Source organism: Peromyscus leucopus, chromosome 10 (assembly GCF_004664715.2).
Source record: "Peromyscus leucopus breed LL Stock chromosome 10, UCI_PerLeu_2.1, whole genome shotgun sequence".
NCBI lineage: Eukaryota > Metazoa > Chordata > Mammalia > Rodentia > Cricetidae > Peromyscus > Peromyscus leucopus.
The window spans coordinates 67,776,881-67,796,244 of record NC_051071.1 but is presented as its reverse complement, the minus strand read 5'-3'; the positions used below and the strand labels follow the sequence as shown (position 1 = coordinate 67,796,244).

Here is a 19,364-nt window from a genome sequence, read left to right as displayed (position 1 = left end):
AAAGGAACACCTTCCACTCTCCCCTTTAGTAGGTGGGGCTGTATTAGGAAGTCCAAGCTAATCATCTTAAGTGTTGCACAGAATTTCCTGGGAGGTGCTGATTCAGCGGGAAAACACACTCCCTTTTCCTCTCAGTGTTGCTTTCTTCCTGCAATCTGGACTGCACAGGAGACAGCTACCACACCAGAAGCTACCATATGATGCTGAAAACCAAAGTCAAGGAAAAGATGTTGAAGAAAGAGGAGAGACCAGAGTATGAGTCTCTTAAGATCATGGCTACAGCACAGAGGCAGAAACTGCTCACGACAGAACTTCTTTTCCAAAAGACAGAAATACATTTCCATGCTATTTAATTCCTTAATGTGTTTGCATCTTTTGGTAAATGCCAGTGAAATACAATTAAACCCCATGAATGTATTTAACAGTGTAAAAAACTCTGACCAAAATATTCAAAGCTCCAAAAAGTTGTATTTATACTTAATAGCAAACTTCACCTTATTTCATCCCGAAAGAAACCCATATGTTATTTCCAGAATGAATGTGTAAATGTGGAGATAGACATGAGGAAACTCATGGCTCAAAGTACATAATGCTAATTGGATCATACTGCAGGCAAGGTGAGATGGGCAAGAGAGCGCACAAAAAAAATAGAAAAGCTGAGGAAGAATGGAAATCGCTACAGTTTGCTGATGCTAAGCTGTATGCTGTGCACGTACAATACAATGAACCAAGAAATTCTACCTATTATTTACACAGTGACAGATAAAAGAAAATGAGGTGGAGCTCGATAAACAAGCTCTCTTCTAAAGTAGATTTAGACACTATTCATCCCCTTCCTTTCAGCCCAGAAGCCTGCTTAGCTGCCACTGTGAAATAAATTCCAGTCCTCAGAACATTTCGAGGAGGAATAATGTTCAAAACGGGCTCAGGCTTTCTTTTTCTTCTCTTTGAAATTGATTAGGTGTACTTTCAGATGAAAAACTGGTTGGCATCTCAAAGAAGAGAGATTATTTTTAGACAAACACAAAATAGCTAGTTTAAGTTGTCCAAATAACGAGAGTACTTAAGATTTGGACTCAGTATTGTAGCTGAGAACCATTATAAATACCTTGCCTGGTGGACCTACAAACAAATCATGCCGTATCAAGTTTTGATTCTTATCAAATCCCACCAAAAGACAATTGATGTTTTAATATTAACTCAACATTTTCTGTTAAGTCAAACTGATTACAAAACAGTAGTGAAATTTGTTTCATAAACTACCTTCAAGAAACGATAAATGGACTAAGACGGTGGAAATATAATCACTGATGAGTGCTCAGGAAGTAATAGACATTAGATTCAGTGCTGGAAAGAAATGTTACATAAGCAGTAATTTAATTTAACTTTTCAATTTAAGGCATGCCTGGTCACATGCAACTCTCTGAAATGAAGCATTTCAACAACTCGCCATGAGTCTGCTTTAGAAGGTAATCTGAAAATCTATAAGAGTGACAAAAAAAAAAAAAAACTTACTCCGCAACAGCACTTTCTCTAACTGCTAACACACAGAGACGGGCAAATGAGAAGGATTCAGCTCAGTGAGCCACGCTGTGCTGCACACACAGGAGAACTCGCACACCAAACCATTCAAAGGGCTTCGGATCCAGGAGCCACAGTCTTCCTGTGGAAGTCCGTCTATAGCTTACACTTCTCCAAAATACAGTCCAGGCTGTTTTGTACAGAACAGTTTTACACTCCTTTAAAATACTATTAATTGAAACATGTCTGATATTGGCTCCTTTCTTATTAAGTCTCTGATGAAGGAAACAATTTCAAGGACAAACCTGGTGTTTGCTATGTTTTATTTTAATTTAAAAAATTATATCTATTTACTAGGTATTTGTGTGGGTATACATGTGTGCACACATGTGCCAGAGAGTCACGAAGCAGTCAGAGGATGACTTGCAGGAGTTGGTTCGCGTCCAGTTTGTGGTTCTGAGGAATTGAACTCAGGCCATCAGGCTTGGCTGCAAGCATCTTTACTTGCTAAAGCCATCTCACGGCTACCTCCTCCAATATATAAAGTTTAAATAATGATTTGTGGACAGTCCAGTTCTCATAACAACTAGCTCAGTGACTGTGTTTAAATCCAGAGAGAAATGATAACAGGATGGAAAGAAATTCCAATGCTGCTCTAAAGACAGTAGGCCTCCTTAGAAATTCTGCTAGGGTAAGATATTAGAAGACCACTCGCCATGCATGAACTTCAGATTTCCTCAGCTATACAGAGAAGTAATACCTAACTTCAATAGATATTATAATATATTGTCCTTCTATTATTGTCCCTGACTTGAGGGATATTAGTGTTCATTCAGACTTTTGATATCATTGTACTTATTATCTAAGAAAAATTACAAGGAAACCCAAATTATATAGGTGTTAAGGGAGTGCATTTAGATTTTGTTATACATTGAGAAATATAAAATGCTAAGATACATAAAATGATGATACACAAATGTCCTTCTATGGTTTACTTGGAAGACTGTACAACAGGTTCAAAATACCCTGAAAAGAGTGGCTGTTTCAATATAATTCTGAAAAAACAACTTCAGATTTCGACAATAGAGGAGAATCACCTTTTGAATAATTTTTAACTCCCCTCTCAACTGATACAGATCATTTACTGACCCAAGAGTTACAATTCCTTTGTTAAAATGCTGAATGCCTCTAGAACTTTCAGAAAAGAATGGAACATATTTATAGAAGCTATGCTACACATATCATCACACAAATACATCTCAGTGTGCACTTAGGAAAGCACTTAAGACATCTATTTATGAAAGCATCATTGAGCTGCCACAGAACATCTCTTCATGTGCTGTGGTCACTACTGTGTCCTCATGATGTAGCTCATATCTGACACATTCTGAGAACTTGAAAATAGGTACCAAATTAATGGCTAGATCAATTTAGCTTTAAAAAGTTGTTATTTATTACGCACTGGAAGCATATGTTTTCATGAGAGATTTTCTGAAAACATATATACAGAAATAAATTCAAGTGTCTTCCTTCTATACAGGAAATCTCACACCATTATATTACGACAGACATTATTAGTTTGAAAGGCAATATATTAATGTAGTAAGCATTTTAAATTTGTGCTGCATTATATACAATGAAGAATATCTTCCCCCAAAGCATATGATGAATGCTGGTGCTGTACTATCAGTAACTCTATTAATAGTGAAAAGAACTAATTTCTACTTTGAACCATGAGCAGTCATATAAACACACACTGAAATCTCAATTAGGAAAAAGTAATGCTATATAGTAAAATGGGTTATAAAGTGGGTTAAATGATAGCTATATAATTCCTAGTTAGGGAACAGTAAGTCTCTTTTGCACTGGATAAAGTAAAATCAAATCTGCATTAGACTGAGCTGTCTTAAAGTCAATGATATCAAGTTCCAAAAGAAATACATATGTAAATAGAAATGTATGATGAAACCGAGCAAACCTGCCCACACGCCAACAAGCAGCTCTTCAACTTTGTGGGTTTTATTTTAAATAAAAACACCAATTAATGATCCTTAATATATGGAAACATAGCAATGGTTAAACTCACTCCTGATATCTGATATAAGCTGTCAGCTACCACCAAGCCTCCCCTATAACTGGTACGATTATTCACTATTCTATCAAGAACTCTTCCCTATCACCTGTTAAAAAACCAGAGAGCAGCTGGGCTATTTTACGTAACAAGGGACTTGGGTTTCCAAGGCAATGAGGGGGCAGAATCAGAAGCTCTTGGCAGCTGTAGACCAACCCAAGGGCTCCACCCTTTTACTACTGAAGAAAAGTCAGCTGTTGTCCCAACAGCTGGCAAGTAGGTGATGAAAATAAGTATTACCAGCATTGTAGATTTTACATATGCGATATCCATAGCCAGGAGGCAAAAGACAGTAACAATAAAAGATGTGATAAAAGTGGGACAGAAACACAGAGAAAGTTCATGAGTGACAATATACAGATGCTAACAAACTGTGGCTGAACTACTTGCAGGATATGACGGAATCCTGGAAACCTGAAATCTCTTTTCCAAATTAAAGATATGTTCCAGAAGATGTTTACTACCCTGTCAGAAAGCAAGGAAGCAAATTATCATTTGAACTCGGTCCTCACTCCCCATCTGTCTGCCACTTAATGCTATCACAGTTTGAGGATGTGTTCAAAATAAAGTACGATCATTATGAACAGGAAGGCCTTGTGGCAAATTTTAAGATAGTGGCACTAGTTCCTCTAGCAGGAAGCATTTTGTGAATGACATTTTTACAGGCACTGGATTGACTTAGCAAATCCAGCATAACGTTAACCATGTGCCACACAATGAACAAAGAAACAATTTGAGAAGCATGGACATGGCCTTCGGATTTTTCATGTAATGCCCAACCTAACGACAACACTGGTTATGGTACACAAAATCAGCACGAAGGAAGAAACTCACTATGCTGGAGATAATGCCAGGGCAAGACATGGAGGAGCAAGAGGCAGACAACAAAGCTTAGGAAACTGAGGTAAAAGCCAGTCCTGAGTTGAAGGATGACTAGGCTTCATCTATTAAAAAAAAAAAAAAAAAAAAAACACTTTTAAAAGTGCATTTAAGGAAAAGAACAGCACATGCAAACACAAAGAACATGATAGATGAGAAAGGGAGCAGACAGGGAGACAGGAAGGATTTGCTGAGTAGCACTCAAGGTTCAGCGGAGGCTAAAACCCTTACATGTGTAATAGCACTGATCCACACGTCTATCTGATTTTTCTTCCACTGTCCTTGACAGACCGTCAGAGGAAGCCAAAGGAAAGAGCAAAACTGAATGTGCTGCAGATAGAAGAGGCACCGAGAAGGAGAAGGTAGAGAATCACAATGCCCAAGATGCCACGTCTTCATTGGGCATGGCACAACCCACTCACCAGTTTTCAGGGCAGTTCTTCAAATCGGCATCTGTGGAAGAGTAAGGAAAAGGAAAAGATTATGTGGAGAATGCCCTATTTAGTAAACTCTTCATTCATCTCTAAACAAATTAGTGTACACACACACACACACACACACACACACACACACGAACCCAAAACACTGAACTTAAAAGACACTAGGCAAACATGAGTGGAGGAAGCAAGAGCTGGAAACAGAGAGAGACACAGAAATCAGAAAAGCCCTGTGACCACGGTACACATGCATGCAATGGTAAAGATTATCATTGTGCCCATCACTGTCAGCTACTGTTCAGATCCTGTCCTCTATCTGCCATAGTGCAGAAGTTCCATCCAAAAAGAAACTCTGCTTGAATGGGAGGCTGATTCCATCCATATGTCTCCAGATACCCAACTCAAGGGATAGCCCCTCGGATAAAGCCAGAACTGGTTGTATTTTATACACTTGTTCTTTCACTGCACAACAATCTGATTCGATGCTAGTTTAATTTTCTCATTACCAGAAATTCAAACTCACATAGGAGAGCATAAAATCCATATATTTACCCATGCACATATCTGTTCTTTTATACTAATATAGACCTTGTTTAAAGAAGGAGGAGGAGGAGGAGGAGGAGGAGGAGGAGGAGGAGGAGGAGGAGGAGAAGAAGAAGAAGAAGAAGAAGAAGAAGAAGAAGAAGAAATCTGCATGTTGTCCATGATTTTGTCCAAATAACATTTACTTAGGTCCTATCAAATGGGTATTTATAAAAACAAAACGTTTTTAGAAGTAAAATATCGGCAGAGAGTAGATGACCTGATATACAAGCTTAGTCCCCACTGCTCTACTGTTTGATCAATAGAAAACAATTCCTCCCCTTTAATCATATTTACTACTATAATAAATCACTGTTTACTGGAGTCAGCTATTAAACTTTCACAGATAAAGGTCTCAAACTGAACTCCATAACCCACAAACTTTCATTCTATAAAATATGACAGGCTGGGAAAGTTAAGTAGATCTAATGGTAATAAATGATCCTGGTCTTTGCATTCTGTCAATTAATGGTATGCTTAAAATGCAATACAAATTTAGCTTACTGTTGAGAAAAAAAGTTAATAAATCCAAGGACAGTAATTGACTAGGCTATTTCAGTAGTAAAGTTAAGCTGAGTTAAATCAGTCCAAATAATGTAGTTAGTTTTATTAGATTGCATAGGGAAACAATATCCTTTAACTGACTTTATAATGACAATGTTAAAATCAACCTTGGGTTTCACTCAAAAAAAATTAGATACAATAGCCTTTTAATATTACTTGTCAAAGTTTCCACAGTCGGAAATGTTTACGAAAAGGACCAAAATTAGATATTAAATAGTTTGCACTCAAAATAAGGCTTTAATGACCTGTCAGTTTTAGAAATTAAAATTTCTAACTCTTACACTTATCTTTCATTTTAAATGTAAGCTACTTGTCTTCATAGATACTGCTAGAACTACATTATTCTCTCATGCACAGACTTCTCCCAAGAGCAATAAAACAGTAGATGATCTCTTTGTTCATTAGTTATCACTGCCCAGGAGAGGAAAAATTACTCTGTGGACAGACCTTGACAGTCTGTCACTGATGTCAATATTCTTCAGTTCAGCAGAAGAATGAGATAAATTGTCAATCGACACATAATCTGGATGTGTTCTTACTTTTGTCCAGTATAAATTTAACTCTTGAAGGATATGCCTATAGAAAGCCAGTTGACTTCAGGTCTAGACTGGGTTTGTGACTGAGGTTCACTAGTAACACATCAATTAGTTTCATCAACATTGGATGCTTTTACTTACTCCCCATTTGGTTTGAAAGTCAATTATATCAACATACAACAGGGACAGAGGTGTCTTATTGATTCATTTACTGAAACTTTGCTTTTCTATAGACACCCACATATCACCTCTTTTGGTGACTATTCAATGGATTACCTTGTTGAAACTGTTTACCCTCTTTATTCCTAATGCTATTTGCAAACTTTTCATACTACTTGTCCTTTTTCCAGCCAAACTTAAAACCAGACTCCTTAAACCATGGGCTATGCATAACTAATATGTCTGTGGACACGGCCTTGTATGAATTCTTCAATAACTCACTCATAAATTTTTTTATCAAATTCCATCAGAAAATTGATATATACTTTAATATTAAACTAAATATTAACATTCACAAATGTATTGATGAGGTATTAAGAGCATGGCAGTCTGTGAAAATGAAACTCCCACTACATTCTGTTTACCCAACAAAATAACAGCACATTCCTCAGCCGTTCAGAGAAAACTGTTCACCACCAACAGCCTTCAGGCAATGAGAACTTGTGTACTGGGAATTTCTGTGTTATTGTCTGCACTGCTAGTCTAATGTTCACGAAAATTCATGCGACTGTCTCACAGGAAAACTCCTTGGTGACACAACCAGACCTTGTTTTTGGGAGTGTTTCAGACATTAATCTTAAGGCCAAGCTTGCCTAAAGATCAATAGTCACTGTTTAAGATATCATGTGTGTCCTTTGTTTCCAATATAAATCAATAAATAAGAAAAATGGAATAATTCTAAAAATTGGGAAACTCTAACACAGCTTACAGGCTTCCTTCAGGCAATTAACACTCGGGTGTTTAAAAAACACTAGAGCACAACTTAATCGGTCTGAAAGATATTCGTTCACCTCATTTAACACATACTTACTGAACACCAACTACATGCTTAGTCCTCTGCGGGCAATAGACACACAACAGTGCCCCATAATAGATACAATCATCTCCTTACTGAGCTTACAATGGGCACGGGGAGTCAAATATTAAACAGATAATCAAGCAAATAAAATGATGAATAATGGCTGCCCAGGAAAAAACAGGCTGGAGTGAGAGATGGTGCCCTGGGTAAAGACAAGAGTTTGTGTAGGTTGTGATTATAATGAATCACAAGTGAAGGAACAAAGGAGGCCTCCAGTAGCATTTGCCATTGAAGAATAAGGTGACAGTAAACGGAACAACAGAGACAGAAGGCAGAGACAGCACTTGGGCCATTTAGAATTGTGTTCAAGGAATAATAGACCGAAAGTAACTACATGACTAGTAATACTGCACAAAACAAACTGTGCCAAATACCAGAACAATGTAGTAATTTCTAAGATATACTATGCAAAGTGTAGTATATTTTTACCAAACAATACACCAGTAAGCAAAGCAAAGTAATATAACAACCAAACAGTACGAATGCATGGACTATCCAGTTATAATTTTGCACTCCCTAGAAGTCTACACAAAATGTTCTAAATAAGGGATAGTGATTTTACTAAGACAACAGAAGATTCAGATTTAAAGGGAATGTGTGTGAGAATTCACCACTTCGAATTGGAAGCTCAGATTCTCAGTTTTTAAATAACTTATAAATTCAATAAGACCTAAATATGCAAAGCACGGTTTAAAAGCACGTTCTTTCCAACATCGAACATAAAAATTTAAAAAGCAATTCTAAATCAATTATAAATTAATCTATATAAGCAGGGCACTGATGAAAGTAGTTCCATATATTGATGCCTAATTCAAGAATCTATCTGGCATCTAATTTCCTAATAAAGGTTTTATAAATACCCTTGCTCATCACTGAAGATCTTCTGGAAACTCTACTGGACCACATATTCTCACTGAAAACAACAGGCCTACATGTTCATCAAAACTAACCAATTGTTCATTTTTATTATTCCCTTGAGAATTTTGCACAATGTTTTGTGATCATATTCACCCCACTCTACCTCTAACTTTTCCCAGATCCACTCCCATCTCCCTTTCACCTACTTGCCCTCTTTTTTATTCCTGTAAAACAGCACATCAAGTCAAATTAGTGCTACTTGAGTCCTCACAGATGTGGGGCCAATCACTGGAACACAATGGTCATGGCCCCCCTTCTCCCAGAGGCAATCCTCTTTAGTGAACCTTAGGGCTGTGCAGTAGAGACAGGGCAGATCCAAGAGATTTTCTCTTCAGCTAGTCTAACCAAATTGCTGTGCTCCTGATTCCAAATAATGTATTGAAGAATGGTAAGAGGAGGTACCTTATAGTGACCTCTGGCCCATACAGATGCACATGCAGACATGTGCACGCTTGTGAATATGCCACACATACACAAGCAGAAAAAAGAGAATGAATAGACACACAGTCGTCAAAAAAAATGAAAGAGGAAGGGAGGCCTGCACGAATGGATATATATATATATATATATATATATATATATATATATATGATCTTATTTAAATATTAATAGAGTAAGAAAAAAGTAACATTAAACATCTGTTCTTCTGTTTTACACGTATTCCAGGAAGCTTTACCCTGACAAGTAGGTGGCATTCTCTATCAGACCTGTGGAGGGTTGCAGGGGTAACTCAGTGGCACAGTGTTCGCTGGCTAAAATGAGGCTTTGGTTTCTGTTCCTAGCATCATCACCAAATAAAGGATAAGCAAATACACAAGTGTGATCAAAAATCTTGCAAGATCAATCGGGAAAACATGCCTTTTATGGCTTTATTTACATACACGACTCCCTAAGTTCCTATATCAGAGCCTAAGACCCAGTGAGATAATACTGAGGAGAGTCTTGGGTGTTGTTCAATATAAGAAAACCAAGCCCTCGAGAACTCACTAAGAAGCATAATAAAAGGATTCTGAGGATGTAGCCAGACTATTTTTGCTTTTCTACTTTCTCACCAGATGTGTTTGTTCCCTGCCCTAGCTGTCAGTCATCATCGTGGAATCAAGGAGGAGCCCTCACCAAAGACATAATCTCTGGACCTTCCCAGCTTCCAGAACTGTGAAAGGGAATTTCTATTAGTTATAAATGAGCCGGTCTCACATAGTTTGGCTATAGTAGCACAAATGGACTAAAACAACCCTAACTAGCCAGGTCTGAAAACTGAAGTGGTCTCCTAGGAGACCACTCAAGCAGACAGATATTCTGACTGATGAGTGTAAATGAAACAGCCGATTCTGCCTCAGAAACTATTTTCTAATTCTAAAGTAACAACACTTCTACTTCAGTGTAGTTTGTTTTTCTGTTTTAAAATAAAGTGATACCCTGAAAAAAAAAAATCCTATTTCCTTTTGAAGCTAAAAATTCCTTACATTCCAACAGTATTAACACTTTTTTTTTTTTTAAGAAAAAAAAATGTATTTCTTGTGGCTTTACTGTTTTTCCTTTTTTCTTCCCTGGAAATTCACTTTGACTTATTTTGTTAGTCTTGCTCTGTTCATGTGTAAGTGGGCAGGCAGCAAGCAAGGGAGATGGAGATTTAGACAGTCAATCATCCTGTTCACTCAAGAGTTTGAAGTGTTCTGTTTGTTGTCTCCTGGGAGAACAGCATCCATAGTAACAAATGCAAATGCATTTACTTTAGGGCTATTTTAGTAGCCATCAATGGAATGGGGGTGAAGGGAGTTATATGTAGGACCAAGACTCTCTAGGTTCTAGGGATCAGCAATAATTTACTCTTTAAATAATAATGGCTAAAACTCCATAGGTTGTAGTTTGATACACATTAAGCAGCCAGCCACATGTTTAGCATCTATGCAGCACCCCTCTGTCTGCTATCAGAGTCCTAAAAATATACCCCGCATTGTGTACATGAACAAAATGACTTGGGTCTGTATGAATATTTCATCATTCCTACTTGACTGTGTTCCCCTACCAATTGTTGCATAAACTACTGAAAACAAAACAAAAACAACAGCAAACATGTAGTGGATAGCCATTCCAGCTTTGATCTGGAAGTTCCAAACCCCATTGAGGCTTTGGAAACTGTCACGCCTACAAGGCAGGGCTAAGGGAGGACCCTGGAGACCAGAGATGGAGATGGGCCAGCCCTCTCTCTGTTCCTGGATCCTAGACGGTGGAAGTTGACCAAGCAGAGCTCCAGAGAACACTGCTGGACTGTGCTATACCTTCCCCAGACCCCGAGATCTACCTATGCCTTCATTTATAAGTTATCCACTAAATAAATCTTCCTTTTAACTACATGGAGCAGCCTTAATAATTTCGCCAATACAAACACTTTCCAGGGGCAGTTTAGAGTGGACAGCCAGCCTCTCCACAGGATTCCATGAAGGACTTTCCACCAAGAAGCAGAACCAAGAACTTTCTGCAGAGGAATATGGTGTGTTTATGACACATCCAACATAGTACAAAATGTGGCCCATTCAGATGTTCTGTAACTGGTGGGTGTTCAACAATCATTTTGTTTGAGAAATGAACATACTACATCACTTTCTATAACTTTTAAATACAGCACATTTATGACAATGAGTACTGATGATTGAATGTCTTACTTTTTCCAGTGACCACTACTCATTATTAACGTGGATTGAATGCTTTTGGTTAAGTATTGTTTTCACTCTTAACAATAATTCTCTTCCAGTTTCATTTTACAGATGAGGTTACTGAAACTGAGCCGTTAAGTAATTCCTCCTAATATATGACATTGCAAGTATTAGCATCCAGATTTGTTTGAAACCAACCTCCAATTCTTAATTTTTTCTTTACTACCTATAACTGGAGCCATCTCTTTTAGTTTGATCCTCAAAATAGAATGGATGTTACTAATAGAAGCAAAATATGTAATGGTTTTAAATTTTTCCAAGACATATTCACATGCATAGTCTATTTCTTATACACAAAGATGCAAAAACATCACACTTTCACAAAAAATAATGTTTAATTCTGTTACAAAATATTTAGATAAACTCGGCCAATGGATCTCTACATACTTATCGATAACACAAGGAAAGTGAAATTTCTTTTCTCTTGGGTGGATCCATTATTTGTTAAAATGTTAAGTCCCAAAGTGATTAGTGTGTCAGTAATTTCTAACTTGTTTCACTAAAGAGCCACTGTCAAGGAGCATGGTAGCTGTGTCTGCCGCAGTACTCAGCTTGTGCTCCTGTGCTACAAGAACAAACGCTAATTACTGCTCAGCCCTAATGCTAATCTCAGCATCTGCTAATTAAAAGATCACATCTTCTGCAAAGTCAGCATTACCATTCAAATGAAAACATTAATCAGTTTGAAAAACTCAAAATCAATCAGCTATAAGGAAGAAGTGCCGGTCTCCAAAGAACGGGTAACAGCCCAAACCTAGGACTGCAAGAGAGCAAGTGTCCGGTTATTCATCTCAGTCACCTACATTCACTATTGCAAAAGTTACCCCGGAAAACATTTTTCTGTGTTCCAGGACTTTCCATGACCGTTTGACAACACATGGGCTTTATATACAAAATCACAACATCATGTGACTCCTGAAGAGGGTTTGTTAAACATTTGATGCACTAGAGATGTGATTACTGACCAGAATTTAAAAATAGATATTGCAGAGTTTTCAAATAGATAATGCAACTTGGTGAGCCATTTCCAGAACACTAATAACTACAGAAAAGCTCAGCTGTATTAATTATTCTCCAGCTGTTTTTAGCTCCTTTAAGCTGATAGTTCTATTTTTAATGGTCTTTACTAATATGCAGACCATTCAAAGTAGAGCCTAGAAGATGCTTCATGGTTCTAGAGAAAGAAACGTGCTTCAGAATTGTTCAAGGACAATAAGAGACCAAAGACACAGATATGTTGGTGGTGGTCTCTCTAGTCACATTAATGTCATTCCTTCTGTGGAAGAAGAAAGACTAACAGGAATATCCCCTCTGTGTAGCAAAATACAACTTTCTTTCCTGTCACTATAAATAAATGGCCAGTGAAAACTCATGTCAAAAAACTAAAACTTGGATGTAAAGATTAAGGTATCAAAAGACAAAAATATTTTAATATCTTAAATTACTTAAAATTGAAAACACCTGGTATCTAACTTTTCCTGCAGTCATGATGAACACACACACACACACACACACACTGATAATGGAAAGATTTCCTCCAATTTCAGAGAACTGCTTATGATTCATGTATTCAAAGAAAATACTATATGAAAGGTAAATTCAATTTTTGATACAAAGCCAATAATACATAAAAGATTAAGGTCTGGAAAGATGGTTCAGCCATGAAGAGCACTTGTAGCTCACATCCATCTATAATTTGTAGCTCCAGTTCCAGGGGATCCAATGCTTTCCCACTGTGGAAACCAAATATGCATGTAGTACACACACATACATACAGGCAAAAAGAAAATAAATAGATCTACAAAAATTAAAAATATTAAAATAAAGTTATGAGAAATATAACTGTAAATAAGCAAGATTTTATTTTAAAATTAACATGCAAAAAAGATATATTAATATAATATTTTAATACAAAGTCAGTTCATTTTCTTCTTTATTTAAAATAGAAAACTCAGACCTATAAGGACTCATTTTCATGCAGACAAGTAGTTTTGATATATAGGATACTTATGAAATCTAGCTCCAATACACTTTATTGGATTAAGAAATGACTAATAACTTCTTATGACAATTATATTTCCAAAAACTATTAGTAAAAATTATTTTGCATTCCTTAAAGTTAATAAGGGTGACAACGTGAGTCTATACATCTTACAATGACTTCTACTTATGAGGACTGGAAACCATTAAAGCTAGTTTGTTTTCATAACATTGGTACACACCCATAAAATTTTTATTCCATTCAGACAAACATTGGAAATTCTTATTAGGATAACAACCATTAATAGAAAAAAATGCTTTCATAAAGTACCAAATAAACAAGAAAAATCTTGAGAGTTATACATTTCCATCTTATGCATCACAGACAGAAAGACACAAGGTGCCTCATGTTCACATTCCATAAGAAGAAAGCTCATTATGATATGCTTGAAGATATTAATACAAGAAACAATTATATTAAGAAAAAAATTAGGATCACTCAGAAACACACTCATCATTCACAAGCTCACATAGTACAGAATACTTGCATAAAGAGAACTAACTAATTTCCAATAAGAAATAATCACCACAAGGACCAAAACACCTGAGGCCCCATCTGCTAGTCTGTCCTCTCCCTAAAGACTGGCATTGGGGAAGTCAAACTTAGGACCAGATACAAGTCAATCAACTGGATTAAATATCTAATAGCATCCATATTCAGGCAACTTGACTCACAACAGTGACCAACAGGATTAGGATTTGTTTTGTATTATCTAAGCTAAACAGGTCTCATTCTGAACGGTACTACTGCCGCCAGCCCTTAGAAAAGGAGGTCTTTAGGATAACTTGACATATCTGTGTCATCTACCCTTCACTCATTCTGGGCTCAACCCACTGTTGATGGGTTGCTCTCATTCTCACAACCCTTCAGTGCAGAAGGTCCAGCACATAGTAATATCTTTCTAAAGAGAACAGACCATATAGTATAGCATGCTTCACGCAACCAGTCATATAACCAGAAAAGATGTGCTATTTAAAAAAATATGGATGTGTACCAAAAGAAAAAAATAGAGGTAAACTAATTCAGTTCTTCCCCATCACAAATACAGGTAAACAGTACTGAGTGGATCTTAATTTAATACAGCTCTCCAGAGTAGAAACTGAAGGTGTGCAAGGCCCATGTTTAGAGTGGAAATCTGGAGTCCGAAAGTATCTAACTGTTCTCTAAGAATTCACAACGACCCATTCTACTGGATAAATAAGAACATATTTTCTCATTCACATTTTCTAGCCATGAGGTAGATTTTGTGTCTACATGTGTAGAAAGGGGAATTGAGACTCCTATCTCGTCAGAGCATGCTGGGATTTCATTTCGGCTGGCGCTCTCACATCTAGAAACAGGATCTGAGACAGGCAGTCACATAGGCTGATCTTCACAGATACCTGTAATTCATCTTTCAACGCTGATGAAGTTTTCACTTTTCTTTCCCAATGTCGTGTTTTTGTTTTTTATGTTGTTGTTGTTGGTTTTTTTTTTTTTTTTTTTTTTTTGTTAGCAACGTATTTGCCAGAAGGTGGCCGAAGGAAGAGGCCGTGTTCTACTGTAGCACTGTTCCCAGGACCTCCTCATACTCAGCTCTGTAGCCATACTCATGGGAGCTTGAATGTGGATAGTGATGCGAGGTCCCTGGTTCCACAACATAACTCAATTGAAGGACCATAGGTGGAGTGTTTATGTACCATTTACCACTATGTTACTTGATTTATCGGGTTTTGTTGTGGGAAGGACAGGTACATACATTACAGCAGACATGTAGAGGGCAGAGGACAACTCCCACCATCAAGTGCGCTGCAGGGACAAAACCCAGGTTGTTGGGCTTCATGACGAATTCGCCTTTACTCGATGACCATCTCTGTCAGTTCAGTGGGACGTGGTTTTAAAAGACATAATCATCTCACAATTACTATAAAAATTCATCCTGAAGAAGTCTCCTACTGTGGAAAGAAGTCACACTTGAAGTTTTTTGTTGTTATTGTCATCCCTCAATTTCCAACCACGGTAATCATCTTCCAGGCAACAGCACCCTCATTTAAAGTGCTCTGGAAAAGGTCACTAATTGCACAGAACAAGAGTTTCTGAAGTGCTCTCTTCAGCATCAGGCTCTTTGATTATTCCTTTTGGTTTCATTTTCTATTCCCTAGCCCCCCCAATCTCAGCACCCTCCATGGTATCATCATGGCACATATTCCATGCCTGCAATTTAGATGGCCTCTTAGAAGCTAATCTGCATGCTTCCCCTTACCTCAACCCCATTAGGAGATATTCTACTCTGTAATTCTACCCAAATCTACTTCTTACCTCAAGATCACTACCTCTAGTCTGTACCCACAAAGGAAAGAGGCATACTGAAAGGAGTTCTTCCTCGCCACTTTTTAATGATCTTCTAAAACTGTAAAATCTTACTACCCTTTACCCCACTAATAACTAAATGGTAAGTACAGCACGTTTGTTTCTCTTTTGCTGTTCATCTTAATTTAGGCATCAACTGTTTAAGATTGCACTGTCTCCTAACTCTTCCAGTTCATTCCTGATTGTGTCTGGGGCTTTGGCTTGATACATTCCTATTATCCTCATACGAAATGGTCTTACTAGGACTAGAGCTCTCTCATCCATACTTTACTGACTCTTCTAAAAAACAAGTAGAATGAAAACACACACACACACACACACACACACACACACACTTCCTTATTTGCATCTTTTTAAATTTGTGTATTTCTCTTATGTAATCATTTCCCATTTCTATAGAATTAAAGTTTACCACTGGCCTGGTATGTTTTGAATTAAACTTCCTCATATATTCTGATGTTTTCCAAGTCTTTGCTTACATTTCAGCTTCTCAGCAACACCTAACCTGAGATATGTAATATGGTATCTGTCTTCCATTCCCCCAGTTAAATGCCCACAATGTCCTCATCCTGCTGTGATTGTTTCTTCCTTAGCACTTACCACTTTCTCTATTAGCCTACTAATGCACAAAGAAGAAAAAAATACCAAGCATAGTAAGTGGTCCAAAGGTCAGATGCTTCATAGGTGTTAGAAGGAAAGCAAGCAGAACCACAGGCAAGTAAGATGTAAGAAGGTAGAATGGGAGATTTTACAAGAAGAGCAAGAATGATAGTTTGTGAGTTGTGTTGTTGCTCAGTTGGCACATTGCTTGTCTAACATGCAGAAAGCACTGAGTTGGATATCAAGCACCATGTAAACTGGGCATGGGGGCCCACACTTCCAATCCCAGACTCGGGGTATATAGATAAGGTGATGAGAACTTAAAAGCCATTTTAGCTATGTATCTAGTGAGATTAAAGCCAGCCCCCCCCCACACAACACACACACACACACACACACACACACACACACACACTCATGCATGTGTGCGCGCGCGCGCGCGCGCGCGCGCGCGCACGGAGGGAGGAGAGGGAGACAGAGACAGACACACACACACACACACACAGAGAGAGAGAGAGAGAGAATGAATGAATGAGAATATTTCCTAACTACTCAATCTGATCACTCAAATACCTACATAGGATGAATTTAAATGAAAAAGAATGCTGAAGCACTTAAACAAAAGCTGAGTTCAAAGCCTTAAGTAGAACATGATATTAGCATTGGTATTGGGCAAGTTATACATCTTCATTAAGGTAATCAAATAAAATAGATAATGCTTTTTTCATGATGAACTTGAGTAATGGTTATAAAATGAATAAGCCTGCCTTAAAGTCTATATAAATAACTATGGACACAATTCTTCAGAGTTATATGATAAAGCCATTGAAATCAAGTCATTATCACTACACACTCAAGATGATAAAGCATGAAAATCAACCTTGCTCCATCCATTTGCCTGCAAACCTCATGATGTCATTGTTTTTCTCTGCTGAGTAGTACTCCACTGTGTATATGTACCACATTTTATTTATCCATTCTTCAGTTGAATGGCATCTAGGTTGTTTATCCTGAGTGAGGTAACCCAGAATCAGAAAGAAAAACATGGTATGTACTCACTCATTAAGTGGATACTAGATATAAAGCAAAGGATAACCAGACTGCAACTCACAACTCCAGGGAGGCTACCTAGTAAAGAAGATCCTAAGAAAGACACAGGGATCGCCCAATAACAGAGAAATGGATGAGATCTACATGAGCAAATGTGACTTGAGGGGGTGGGTAATGAAGGGCAAGGATCGAGGAAAAGAGAGCTTAGGGGAGCAGGAGGTTGTAGCTGGATCAGGAACAGAGTGAGAGAACAAGAAAAGAGATACCATGATAAATGAAGACCCCATGGGAATAGAAAGAAGCAGAGTGCTAGAGAGGTCCCCAGAAATCCACAAAGATACTTCCAAAATAGACTACTGTCAATGGTCGAGAGAAAGCCCAAACTGACCTACTCTGGCCAAACACCCTAACTGTCATGATAGAACTCTCATCCAGTGACTGATGGAAGCAGATGCAGAGATCCATGGCCAGGCCCCAGGTGGAGCTCCAGGAGTCCAATCGGCGAGAGAGAGGAAGGATTATATGAGCAAGAAATATTTAGACCATGATTGGAAAAAGCACAGGGACAAATAGCCAAACTTGTGAAAACATATGAACTATGAACCAACAGCTGAGGAGCCCTCATGGAACTGGATCAGGCCCTCTGGATAAGTGAGACAGTTGATTAGCTTGAACTATTGACAATAGTTCAATAATGACAACTGAGGCCCCCAGGCAATGGGACTGGTACCTGTCCTTGGTGCATGAGTTGGCTTTTTGGAACCTAGGGCCTATGCTGAGACATTTTGCTCAGCCTTGGTGCAGGGACGAGGAGACTGGACCTGCCTCAACTGTATCTACCAGGCTCTGCTGACTCCCCAGGGGAGACCTTGCCTTGGAGGAGGTAGGAATGAGGGGTGCATTGGTGGGGGGAAGGCAGGATGACAGGGGAATCCGTGGCTGATATGTAAAATTAAATTAATTATAAAATAAAATAATAATTTAAAAAATCAACCTTGCACAACTGGGTAAGCTGTGGACCTGGTGACAGTTTCACAGTACAGCATAATCTTCCCCTTGGACAATATTCTGCTAACTGCCCTGATAAGAGCTAATCCCTATCTTCCCATCATACTATGAGGATTCTTTACAATATAACTACCTTAAAACACATAGCCTATGTGCGAAATATGGTTCTAAGTATTCTACATTTTCCAGGTATTCAGTGTTTGCATCATTATAACATTAATAACAATAATAATAATGATAATAATAATAATTAACAATAATAATGAAGCAAGTGCCATTATTAAACCACTCTTTAAAAAATAATCAGACTTGCTATACAAAAAATGAGTTTGACAGTAACTTGTAGAGCTAGGATTCAGATCTAAGCAAGCAAACTCCAATTGGTATGCTATGTCTTCAGAGCTCCTGGTTGCTAATATCGAGACAAGAATATAATATAATATAGTATAATATAATATAATATAGTATGTACATTCAAAAATGTGACTTACCTTGCAATATACATGATTCTAAACATTCTGTATACAACAGCAATTTGAGCTTGACACTAGTGTCAGAGGGAAATAACCAATGTTCTTGGGTTAAAGAACTGGAATTCTGGGAGAGAAATCTCTAGAAGTTGATAGCCCAATGGTTGATCCCAATATTATCTGCCTTCCAAGGCATCGCGCACACACAGTGCCTTCTTTCTTGTCTACTGTGAGCTAGACCTTTCATTTGGGGATTGTAGAAATATGGACTCATGACTCCCTTAGCATTACATAGTGAATGAATTTCTTTCAAGGTATGGTAAGTTACAATGTAGGTTTATCTGAGACTATGGATACATCCTGTCAATTTGAATGTATCATTTTCCATGTGGGAAGCAAAGCAACAGGTGAGATTCAGAGAATGGAATAAAGAACGCTAATTCTACATATCTGTGAGGAATAAAGTTGAATCACAGTTACAAA

At 37.8% G+C, this 19,364-nt stretch overlaps 1 protein-coding gene across 29 annotated transcripts in view; it reads right to left on the bottom strand.

Moving 5' to 3' along the window:
• Window positions 1-19,364, bottom strand: part of Adgrl3 (adhesion G protein-coupled receptor L3) — a 744,444-nt gene that overhangs the window by 693,225 nt on the left and 31,855 nt on the right. For 24 of the 29 annotated variants that reach the window (XM_028894208.2, XM_028854037.2, XM_028894059.2 and 21 more), the window contains one exon: window positions 4,763-4,984. The exons of 2 other annotated variants lie outside the window; for them this stretch is intronic. The gene's annotated coding sequence lies outside the window, so the exon portion shown is untranslated. The remainder of the gene's footprint in view (window positions 1-4,762; window positions 4,985-19,364) is intronic. 3 more of the 29 variants (XM_028894402.2, XM_028894138.2, XM_028894479.2) reach the window with 1 other exon arrangement.